The sequence below is a fragment of the Chrysochloris asiatica genome, unplaced genomic scaffold (genome assembly GCF_000296735.1).
Source record: "Chrysochloris asiatica unplaced genomic scaffold, ChrAsi1.0 scaffold00053, whole genome shotgun sequence".
NCBI lineage: Eukaryota > Metazoa > Chordata > Mammalia > Afrosoricida > Chrysochloridae > Chrysochloris > Chrysochloris asiatica.
The window spans coordinates 18,582,681-18,595,430 of record NW_006408571.1 but is presented as its reverse complement, the minus strand read 5'-3'; positions in this window follow the sequence as shown (position 1 = coordinate 18,595,430).

The following is a 12,750-nucleotide window of genomic DNA, read 5'->3' as shown; positions in this document are numbered from 1 at the left end:
AGCAAAGGGGCAGGGTATAAGATTAACATACAAAAATCAGTTGGATTCCTCTATACCAAAAATGACAGCGTTGAAAAGGACATTAGAAAAGCAATCCCATTTACAATAGCCACCCAAAGGATGAAATACCTTGGAATAAATGTAACCAGAGAAACAAAGGACCTATACAGAGAAGAAGCCTGCTGGAGGAGTGAGAAGTGGTGACCCCTCTTTACCCAGGGACCCTTCTCTTTCTTTCTGCTTGGCCTTGGCAGGAAGGGAAACAGTCTTAAAGCTTTCCAGACTGGAGTTTGTTCATATTGATGAGTTTGTGTAAAAGATCATGTAGATAACTGGTGCTGTGAGTTAATGAGCTGGACTGCAAAGTTGGTTTGAACCTCAAGGTCAGCGGTTCAAGCTCACCATCCGCTCCTTGGAATCCCTATACAGGGTCAGTATAAGTTGGAACTGACTCGAAGGCGCTTAAAAACAACAACTCCAACTCTGAGACAAGAAAGTCAGTCTTTAATTAGACTAATATTGACTTACCATCGCCTTTGTAGCCTTATCATTTATTCATTCAGTGTTGCAATTCTCCCTGCATGCGCCTTTCCTCTGTTTCCCTTTATGGTCAAAGCTAAGCATCCAGCAAGGATCCATTCAAGCCCCATCTTTCCAGGGTGTCTTCCACGCTCTACCTATTCTAATTCCTGTCATAGGTCAACTCTTAACACATGCTACTTTATTTTAGAGATACTGGTAGACCTGTCTTGACTCTTCCACTCTATTAGAGCTTTTTCCAGGTAACAGATGCTGTCTGAGTCATGTGAGCACATTCCTTTGTCCCCAGCACAATGTCGTTGACTGAATGTGACTCATACAGAAAACATGTATTACTTATTATCATATCCCAGGCACTCTTTCCGAAGTCTTGGAAGCTATTGTTACCCCATTTTACAGGTAACCAAACTGAGACTCAGGTTAAATAACTTGCTCAGGATCACACAGCTAGTAAGAGACTCAATTGGAATTTGAACCCAAGAATTTTTGTGAGGCTGTTTTTGTTTTTTACTATCATCCACCCTCATCCAAAGATAATTCACCCTCCTGCAGTGTGACTGAAAGGGTAAGAGGGGGTAGATGTGCTAGTTTACTTGTGAGAATAAATACTGCTTTACAAGCTCAGTCTCTTCCCAACAAAACATGCTTCTTAAATGTCTCTGGAAACTTTCTGAGCCACTTTTAGAAGAATGGGATAAATATGAACAAGGTTAAAGAGGAAAGAAAGAAAAGAAAGATGAGAGCAAGAATTTGGTTTCCTTTCAGTGGTCTTTCTCCCCAGAAGGCAGTTTGGTTTGCAGTTTGCCGAGAGAACCGGGAAAGGAAGGCAACTTCTACATGGGGTTTATGTTATGGTACAGCTGTTAGGGGAAGATCAATGGGCAAAGAAGAACTTGTCTGTGATGCACTCAGTGAAATCTCTCCTGCAAAGAGACCTCATAAAATGTCGGCATGCATCTATTACTTTCTGGACTGTTATTTCTAGTCCACATGACCTAGTGAGGTGGGGCTGGAGGTTACCCAGCATTCTTTAGGTTACATGACACTTTCTCCCTACCTTCTCTCCTCCCAGTGAGTAGAGCAGGTACTGGCATTTCTAGTGGAATCTTGTGTATCACACCTGACTCTCTTGACCCCTGCCAGGACCAATATCATTTCTCAGTGCTGACTTGCAAGTGCCTGGTCCCCTGTGGGCTAGTTCTCATCCTGTGAATCCGGCCGAGACCTGCTGGGACTTGTACAAGGAGAAGAGACTCACCTCTGCGTTTTGCAGTACATATATTTCCACAGTCATGGCAGTTTCCAGGTGGTTCTCTGTCGTCTTGTGGGACCTGTGGCTGCTGCTGTCGTCTTGTGGGGCGCTGACAGTCAGGCTGCACTGTACATTCAAGCTGCATCAAAGGTGGGTGTGACCACAGAAATAAGGTAGATGTTTTGAATGGCAAAATCCCAATTTGTTCAGTTCTGGGTCTCACACTTGGCCAGGTTGCAAGGGGACTGGCAACACTGCTCTGTGATGGGTGATTAAAGGGGTCTTGTGTGTGGCAGTTGGGGGAAATCTAATTTTTAAAAGGCTGTTTTGAGACAAAGGAAGCAGAAGAGGTCTTGCATGGCCTTGGGGTGGTGAGACAGGTTAAGCAGCAGAGCGCTGTAGGAAGACAGTTTTCACCTACTGTGAGGACTTTTTCGAAGGCTTAAAACTTCCCAAAGGTGGAATGAACGGCGGAGATTTCCTTGTCTTTGGCTGTGTCCAAGCTTAGGCAGATAAACAGTAGGATTGGGGAAGGAGGGTCAGGTTAGTACAGCCTGAAATGTAGCCTGTGAGATTTTCATTGCAAAGAAACAATGGACCTTCTAATTTTGCATTTTCAATTCATTACCCAGGGGAACAGAGTAGGCATAAACTTTTTGGAACTACAAGAATCCAAGGTAGCCAGTTGCAAATGACCCAGAAACCAAAGGAGCCCATGTTTTGCAAATTTGTCTGTAATAAACATCATTCCTATTTTGAGCATTCTTACATCCTTAAACAGAGACTGACATTTCTGGCTCCTACTTCAGAAACAAGAACATACCCTTAGGGTTTGTAATCCACACTGGAGATATCATTAGCTCTGACACCAAGCTCTGTATGAGAGAATAGTTACATCTCACTTGAATCAAACAAACTAGCAAATATTTACTGAGCACCTAGCTTGTGCAAGGCGAACCAAGACGGGTAGGATCTGGTTCCTGCCACCCAGTCGCCAACAAGAGAGTGAGCAGAGGGGAGAGCACTGGATTGTGAGAAACTTCCAGAACTGTCACCTCTTCCAGCACTTTCCCAACCAGTTGTCATTCTGTGTTTCAAATTGCCAGCTGCCCCACTGGGCTGTGAGTTCCCCAAGGATAGTAGAGTTTACTGGTTAAGACAGTATTTGTTCTTATAAAACCTGAGTTTACATAGTCACCTGGCCATGTGCCAGCTACAACCTGGGACAAGCTGTTTCACTGCTCTGTAATTCAGTTTTCTCTGCTGACAATAGGAATAGTGATAGTACCGATTGTTATGTGAATTAGATTAGTTAGCATATGTAAAGCACAGACAACTGTGGCCTGGCACCTAGTACATGCTCAATAAACAACACTGGTTACTGTTAATACTAATAAATTATATAGGGCAGTTCGTCTTATGTTAGTTATTGTTGTTAAGGGCCATCATAGAGTCGGTTCCAACTCATAGTGACCCTGTATAGGGAAGGCGCGACTGGTGAGTTTGAATCACTGACCTTTCAATTCAAAGGATCTTGCAGTCCAGCGCTTATCCTACCACACCAGGACTCCTATTCTTTTGTTGCTGGGTTGTTGTTGTTTAGTGCCCTCGAGTCCATTCCAACACATAACAACCCAGTATAGGGTTTCTGAGGAACAGCTGGTGGGTTTGAACTGCCAAACTTGTAGTTGAAACTGGCTCTGTGGTCTAGCGCATTATCCTGCAGCGCCACAATGTAGGGGTTAGTTTTTAAAGTTAGTTCATAAGATGAAAACTGGTTCAAGGCATAACTGGAATCAGAATTCACTTTCCTGAAGTACGAATTTCAAGGAGTATAAATTGACTCTCTCTCCTGTGTTAACTACAATCAATTAACCATGGCTGCTTTGAGAACTCTCTTGGAGAAAGTTCCAAGGCCCTCTGAGGATCAGTGGAAGAGTATTTTGATGGATTAGCAATGTCTGCCATGGCCATAGAATAGGAACATAGTTGCCCAGGCTTTGCCATCCCTGACTTACCATGCCTCATCACAGAACAGAATTACTGGTGGGGAACTTAAGGCTCATTCTCCAGAACACTAATAAGTAAAATAAGAATGGAAAACACAATGTTATTAATTCTAAAGAAGATTCTTGAAAGTGTCTAGACCAAAATTTAAAAGTGATAGTCAATGTAACTGCAAATAGGGAAACACTCAGCCATTAACCAAAAGGGTGGCAGTTTGAATCCATTCAAAGGTGTCTTGGAAGAAAGCCCTCTCAATGTACTTCCAAAGCATCACAGCCATTGACATTTCCATGGCACACAGAGGGTCTCCATGAGTCAGAATTGACACAACAGAAACTGGGTTTTCGATGGGTTTTAGTCAATGTATGCTAAGGGAACCAGTTCACACCTAGAGTCAAAGTTTGCTAAGAAACATGGGGAACAAATGGTATTGCAAACTGTGAAGAGTGCTTGTGAAAGCTGGAAGGTGAGAGACTGGGGAAACAAGTTCCTACAAAACAGCGATCAAACTAGACACAAGGTACAGTGCGCACGCTCCACTGTACAGCATACAGAAGAAGACGGCTTCTTGTATGTTGCTCCAACTGTCACATCGCTGTGCAGACTGAAACCATGAAATGAATTGATTGATTTCCATGAGCATAGATAGATAGCTACTATATGAACATGTGGATTTGTCAGTCCCTGCCATTCTTGATTCTCCATACCTAAATTTTATTTTAGTTAACAGTAACAGTAAAATAACAATAAAAGCATAATACCAATAATGATCTCATCTAACGTCCATTACAATAATGGAAAATAGATACTATTGTCATCACTGTTTTACAGATAAGAACACTGAAGGTTAGATGGACTGAGGAAACTTGCCCAACATCACACACTAATAGACAGCAGGGACTCAGATCCAACTCAGGAAGCTGGATCCAACCTGAGGCATGCTTCAGAATGCAGAAAGTTACTGCAAGTAAGGTATGTTGTTGTTATGTGCCGTGGAGTTGGTTCTAACTCATAGCAACCCTGTACAGTGTTTCCGAGGCTGTAAATCTTTACAGAAGCAGAAAGCCTCAGCTTTCTCCCATGGAACAGCTGGTAGTTTTGAACTGCCAACCTTGAGGTTATGAATTAGCAGCCTAATTCATAACCACTATGCTACCAGAGCTCCTTACAAGTTAGGTATGTTGTTGTTGTTGTTTTGTGCCATGGAGTCGGTTCCAACTCATAGTTAGGTATAGGTCTACCTAAAACTGACCCAGAAATCTCAAACCCTTTTTACTTAAAGGCGACATCTTGGTCTTCTTGTTGTTTCCATTAATTGGAACTCAAATCACCGATCATCGTCTCTCTGGGAAAAACCAAGTGACCCCACCACTTTGCAGGAAGTGTGTGGGTCTGTGCACAACTGTTTCATACCTTCCCCAAGCCAGCAAGTCCAGGTTACAGAGAACGAACACAGCCACACACTCTTCTTTTCCCTCAAATTAATCAAGAAGTAGAAATTTCTGACAAATGCCATCTGCTGATTTTTCAGAGAGACAAGTTTTGGTGGTGTGACCAGCAGGTGCTTCTGCTTTTTCTAGCATGCAGTACCAAAATAGTCACCATGGCAACCCTCAGAGGGCAGACTTCCAAGGAGATGCATTGCAAGCACAGAAACCCTAGAGTACTTCCAAAGGAGCAGGAAGGAGGCTCAGCGGGTGGGTTCCAATGGTAGCAAGTGGGAGCTCTCCCCATCCCAGGGTGGGCCCCAGGACTCCTCCAGCCCACCCCCCAAGAAAGACAGGGGAAATGAGAATCTGTGGGGTGGCAGATTCAGGCAACTCACTGAATTCTAGCAGAGGCTGAAGTAGGTTTAGAGGTGGTGGCACAAGAGGTGTGCCCTGAGATGGGACAGGAGAGCTGGGTTGTGACTTTTGCCCCTGTGAAACAAGGAACTGAAGGATATGACATCAGGCTTAGGAAAGCTCTGGGGGTTTGTTCACTGGTCAGTGCAGAGCAAAAACAAGCAGGGGATGGGGTCAGGAAATCTGGGCTTCCTACCAGACTCTGCGACTTCCAAATCTTACTACCTTGGGCTTCGCAGACCTTGGTTTTCTCACTTTAAGGCACCAGGGGAGGTACTTTGAGGCCAGGGAAGGTATTCTTCCACCAGAAGTGAAAGAGTGAGGCTCATAATTCCTGCCTTTCCATGTAGCTGTGCAGCTGAAATGGGACAATATATGACCAATGAGGGAAATCAAGTCTGGGTACCCCCTCTTTTCTCTGTTCCTCTGGGCTCCTGTGACTTCTTAATCCTGGGCTTCTTGGTGATCTGGGTTCCACATTTGCTTACATTGTTAGAAACAGGTATCAAGTTGGGATTAAACAATAATTGTACTTGAAGAAATAAAGCAGATGGTGGGTTGAACTTGACCCATGGGCCAGATTTGCCAACCCCTTGTCTTAACTGCTATATCCAGAGAATGAGGACCCAGACAATTAAAGTTCTCTGAGAAATCAAATAATAATCATGAACAACAACAAAAGAATTTTATTAGGAGAAAAACAAACACTTGTAAGAGAAACTAGGGTGAGAGTTAACAGAGGCTAACAGAGACTGGGAGCCTTCACACCATGAAGGATCCAAAGCGACCCCTAGTAACCCCGAGTGCAGGAAGGAGGGAAGGAATGCTGGGCGCAGGCATTTTAGTCTGCCTTACAGTTTAGAAAGATCCAACAAGACCAAGCCAAAGTCACTTGTCAGAGAAGGCCCTTGTCCCTTGGAGACAAGATCTACCCTAACATCCCTGCTATTCCCAGTCCATAGGAAGTGTGACTTCAATATAAATATGGATGCATGGTACCTGGGGACCTTGGTCAACTGTGCTCCTTGTCTGCAAGGTGTATCCTCACAGCCACCATACTCACCTGAGGGGCTTAGCCGAGGCTTACAACTTCATTCCGGCAGCCCTTAGTCCCTATATCCAAGGTCCTTGCACCTAATTCATTCTAAGACCTTGGACTCAATGATGTCTCTGGACCCCAACTCTGGAAGAAATAATATTTCTCACCTTTTGATTAGATTACATAGAAAAGATGCACACACCTTGTGTCTTTCTGTATATATGAATGTGTACATGTGTAGGTATGTGTGTTTATTAGTCACTGTACATATACATATATGAATTAGGGTCTTTGCATATGTGCATGAGCATTTGTATGTATGGATGTGTGTATGAATTCATAGAATGCTACAATTAGCTAGGCATTTTATACATCATGTCTCTAATCCATAAAACTCTTTGAGATAGATGAGGAGGTAGATGAGTAGATATTAATTTAACTTCTTTTCAGATGAAATGTTTTCCCAGTGTGCCACTTAAGTACCAACAGGCAGAGTTGAGGTGTGAAGCAGAACTGTTTTCCCTTAAAATATGAGTTCTTCTTACTTACATGATCATGTAGCCCAGAAAACCACATATATGTAAATACACAAGCAACGTGAATTTAGAGAAGTATAGAATGATGACAGATAATTTATTGCTCATTTTCCAGAAGACCCATTCTGTCTGGTGGCATAGTGGTTACAAATCGGGCTGCTAACCTCAAGGTTGGCGGTTTGAAACTACCAGCTGTTCTGCGGGAGAAAGATGAGGCTTTCTGCCCCCGTAAAGATTTACAGCCTCGAAAACCCTGTACAGGGTCGCTATGAGTCGGAACTGACTCCACGGTACTTAACAACAACAACATACCATCCATTGTTGTTGTTAAGTGCCATCGAGTTGGTTCCAACTCATAGGGTTTCTGAGGAATGCCTGGTGGGTTTGAATCACGGACCTTGTAATCAACAGTCCAGTGTATATGCTATATGACACACCGGGACTCTATATACTATCTAGGCACACGTACTACATCCTGACCATAAAAAAATATATATGTTTATTTAATGAGCTACAGCTGTGTACACAGTTTAGCTATTCTAAGCAATTCGGACCTCTAATTTTTCTAATATCCCCTTTCTCCTCCTTTAAAAAAGGCTTCCTCCCATGACAAGTTTTATAGCTGGCCATGTGGAGGTAGTCTTGTCCTGGTTGGGAGATATTTTTTTCAAAACTATCTACTGCAATATTTTCATTTTCTGAATCTTTTGCCTTTGCTTGTTTCTGGCAGCGCAAAATACCAGTCTGGAGAAATAGATTTGGAATCCGTTTCAATTGCCATTTACCAAGCACAGTACCTTGAGTTTGAATATTTTCCATAAACGATCACATTTAATTTTGGTTCTCACTAAATGATCCTCCATTTTCCAGATGAGCAACCTGAGACTCCAAGAGGTTAAAAGACTAGCTCAAGCTTACTTTGCCAGTCAGGGTCCAGACCAGGGCTGTATGTAACACTCTCTCGGTAGAAGATATGATCTGCTGTATTCTGGGAGCCTATAGGACTAACCAAGCCTAGGACAGGGCTGCTTGGGGCCAGGGAAGGTACACCTGCCTGGACAGGTACCCGCCTAACTATCAGCATATCCATTTTCTTCCCTTTCCTTTGGCAGCCTCCTTTCTCAGTTCACAATGAGAGTCCAACTTCAGCCAGTCTTGACTGCCATTCAAGCCTTTTTCTTTTTAAGAATTTTGAGGAAGAAAATCATTGTGTTCTTGAAAAGGCCCTGGTACTCAGAAGTGTATGAAGATTTGCAGCTGTTCACTCAGAGAGGTGGCACACATACTTTCTAGGGCGTCCTTATGGGCCCGAATGGCAGTGGAGTCAACAAGGCTGGAGTCTGGGCAGATTTCCAAATACGACCCCTAGTGGAGGGTATTTGTAGAGCATCACCTGCTTTCAGCTCCACTCTCTCCTTTGATCCTCCCTCACTGCAACCCTAGCGGAAGAGACTGTGCAGAGAAATAAAGTGACTTGCCTAAGGGCCCATAACTACGAGGCAGAGCTAAACTAAGTCAGGCCTTCTGACTACTTGAATCTCAGGATTTATCCAGGTGGTCCTCATCCCTGTATTGGGGGCTCGTGGTAGGGGCCTTGAAAAATAGCAGAGGAGCCTGGAAATAAGTGAAATGTACCTATAAAAGATGAGGAAGTATAGAGCCCTTGGAATCTTTTTCTTCCATGCAACTAGCAAGGCACTGTGGTGCAGCATGAAGAAGGCAATGCACACCCCAACCGAACAGTTTCTGCTACAATGCTGTAGGATAAGCACTTGACCAAGAGGTTGGTTTCAACTGCAAGGTGGGCAGTTCAAATACACCAGCTACTGCTCAGAAACCCTATACAGGGTCACTAATTCACAGGAATCAACTCGACAACACTTAACAACAACAACATTTGGAAGAGATTAAAGGTAGAAAGGCTACTGCAATGCAGTGACAGCCATTTCCACAGAGGAGAAGCGGTGGATTGAATTGTATCCCTAAAAGTATGTATTGAAATTATACTAAGGGGCTTCAGAAGGTTTGTGGGGAAATTCCATTATCTTTTCATTCCAGTTTTCCACAAACTTTTTGAGCCCCCCTTGTATACCTGTGGCTACAACAGAATGAGATCTAATGTAATGACTTTCTATAATGCAACCTAATGTTATGTGATGAATCTATCACTTGAGGTCATACCAGTGTCAGGTGGGTCCTAAGCTTAGTGACATCTAAGTCATACTGCATAAGAAGCAGCTTGGACACAGACACAATGAGGCACACATCGGGGAAGACCAATGCCATCTGAGGATCCTCAAAGAACCAAGGTATGCCTAGGGCTACTGACCAAGAAGGAATCTACTCATGGTCAAAACCCTGATATAGATGTTTTGCTTCTAGAATGGTGAGAAGATAAATTTCTGTTCTTAAAAGCTTCCCACTTGTGGTATTTCGGTTACCATACTATTAGAAACACAAGGACTCTATTGGGTGCCTCAACCAGACATCATACTGGGCCTCTTTATTTCTTTTCCAAGTATACAAAAGTAACTTAAGGTTCAGAGTAGAAGTGAAAAGGAAGGTGGCAGTGTGGGAAGAGCAATCCAGGAAAACTTACAAGGGAAGGGGCCTTCTGGAGCTGGGCCTTGAAGGGTGGGTAGGTTTTCAATGTGCAGAGATTTGGAGGAAATACATCGCAGTCTAAGAGAACAGCATGGTCCCAGAAAGAGGCACAGGTGGAAGAGACATGGTCAAGGGGCAGTGGCTGATGTCCAATTTGTGGGTAGGCTACAAGGTGTAGGGGAACAAGGGACACAGCAGATAGTAGTCAAATTTGTTGTTGAGACCTTTATGACTCATAGCAACCCTGTATAGGGTTTCCAAGGCACAGCTGATGGGTTTCAACTGCTGATCTTATAGTTAGCAGTCCAATGCTTCTCCTACGGTGCCATGCTAAAACCCCTAGGGTCTTAAAAATTGGACTTTTTCTTATGGGCAATGGGGAACCATTGCAGGCTATTTGAACGTGGCAGTGATACTGGTGAGCTTGAATTTTAGAAAGGTTAAGTTTTAGGGGAATTTAGATGATATTAGGGAGAGGGCCAGTCTCTGAGGGTGTAGGTGAGAGGTGATAAGGGAATGTTCAGTCCTGGGTCAAGAACAGAACCAGGGAAGGGTTCCCCCAGGGGGACTTAGAAGGGCAGAAGCAGAGAACAAGCCAGAGCATATCTGAGAAGCAGGGTACAGCATCACCCATTGAAGCCAGGTCTTAAAACCAAGGGGGCGAACTCAAGGGTAGGGATGAAAAGAAAGAGCTAGAGAATGTTATAAAATTTGAAAAAAAGAAAGCAGGCTTACTGGTCAGAAAGAGGCTGGAGAAACTATGACTCAATCACCCTGGAGGTTTGGAGAGGAACTTACCCCCTTGGCCCAATTTTTAGCCAAGCAGTAGATAGGTATACGAGGGGACATCTACACTAGAAGGTATGCTCAGCATGGAATGGTCAATCATTCCAAATCAAAAGGACAACATTTACCTAAGGACAAAGTTGAGAAGGAATGGGAAGGAGGGTGGAATGGAGAGAGGAACCACAGGGAGGAAGTGGGATCACTGGTGTTACGTGGAAAGGGATGGCAGTCATTGAAATGAAACAAAGTGTAGGATTTGTTTAATATAAAATGGATGATCTTGTCTGTAAACCTTCACTCAATTCACCATGAAAAGTTTAAAAAACAAAACACAGAGAGCCAGAGAGCTAGAGCAGTGCAAATGAAGGGGCTCGGTGAGGACAAGAGGCAGGCTGGGGATAAAGCAAGGGGTGTAAGGGATATTGCTGGAAATAGACCTCAGATATCTAATAGAATGTTGGGGTGCGTGTGGTGTGTGTGATATGTATGTACTGGACAGGATTTATGACATGAATTAAAAGGTGACAGACCAGGAGGGCCCTCTAAGTGTTCAGATGGGAGACATGAAGAAGCCTGGAGCAGGTCTTGGTACCCACATGGGGAGTCAACCCTTGGTCAACTGTATCAAGGGAATGAAGACCAATGAGCTTCAAACAGAAGAGTCTGTATACCTGGTCATGCTTTATCCCAGGATAATGACATCCACAAGTCCAGCTCAGTAATCCAGTGTTCATGCTCTGTTCACCCACTAAGTGAACAATGCTGAAAACACAATGATAAAAACCCAGAGACTGTTTTTTTAAAAAACTATACTCAAATTCCTTCCAGCATTTTCCACAAGTTTCTAAGGGCTTTGTCCCTGGCACTCAGGGCTGAGGAAATCAGCTTGTCTGTATGCTGGTCACTGCATTTGAAAACTTCCTGCTTTCTCCAGGAGCCAGGAGCCAGCAGCCTCTTGGACAGTGGTCAAGCTCCCTGGTGCATTTCCAAGACAATCCTTCTCGGAGCCGAGATTCCTTCCTTCCTTCCCCAGGTCAGCTAGAGTTCTGTTCAGGCATGGAGTTCTGTAAGAGCATTTCAGAATCCTCCAAGAAAGAGTAGGCGGGCTGACCCCTGGCCTGCAGTGGGTACCGTACTGGGTAGTGGGGTTGTCTGTCTTCCCTCCCCTCCTCTCCTGTTGCTGACGCGCGCGTCCTATAATAAGCCTCTGTGACTTGGAGCTGGGGCGGTTCGTAGTAAGCCAAAACCGCTACTATATTTACACTCATTCCACATTTAGACAAAGGCTATTTTTAACAGAAGGTCTATTTGTGGGGGTTGCCCACGTCACATTCTGTTCACATGCATCTCACCATCCTGAGTCTCTTATTCTGAGTTCACATTTGTACCAAGTCTCTCTCCCTCCTTCTCTCTCCTCTCTTTCCTTCGATCCATCAGTTTGTTTTCATTTCTTCTTTCCTTTTCCTTACTTGCCTCAATTTCCTGCCTGCCTTCTTCACAAGGAAGGCAGAATGGGAGGTCTCGGGCAGGCTTTGTTGTCAGAGTCCTGTTGGGGACACCCAGTCCTCCTGTCCTCACAGAGCGGGTGGGGGGTTGGGGGGGTGGGGAGGGTCGGGGTGGAATGTGGTCAAGCTCTAAGTCTGCCTGCTGCTATCAGTGTTTGTGGGGGCAAGAGGGACAGATCCCAAGCCCTGCAGGATTCATAACAGCCTGTTCTGCTCCACGTGTAGTCTAGACAAGATGCTGAGACTGTCACAACTCGGCTTTCCTGGACCCATGGCATTCCAGCTGTGTGTGTGTGTTTGTGTGTGTGTGTGTGTGTTTAGGGGAGGAGTGGAGATCAGTAGGGGGAAAAAACAATGGGCTCATCATTGATTTAGAACCCTGTTTCAGCTTAAAAATTTATTTCATCAGATTTTCCCAAGAAGATAGTTTTTATGTATATAGATGAAAGGGCTTTTCATACTTTCTAGAAGCATGATCCATTTATGAAAAGGAGGGAGATCCAAACAGTGGAATTAACATGTATTAACATGTCCTGGTGTGGTGCTGTAGGCGCCAAACTGCAAAGTCATTTGAACAGCAAGGTTGTCAGTTCAAACTCACCAGGTGCTCCTTGGAAACACTATACAGGGTCACTGT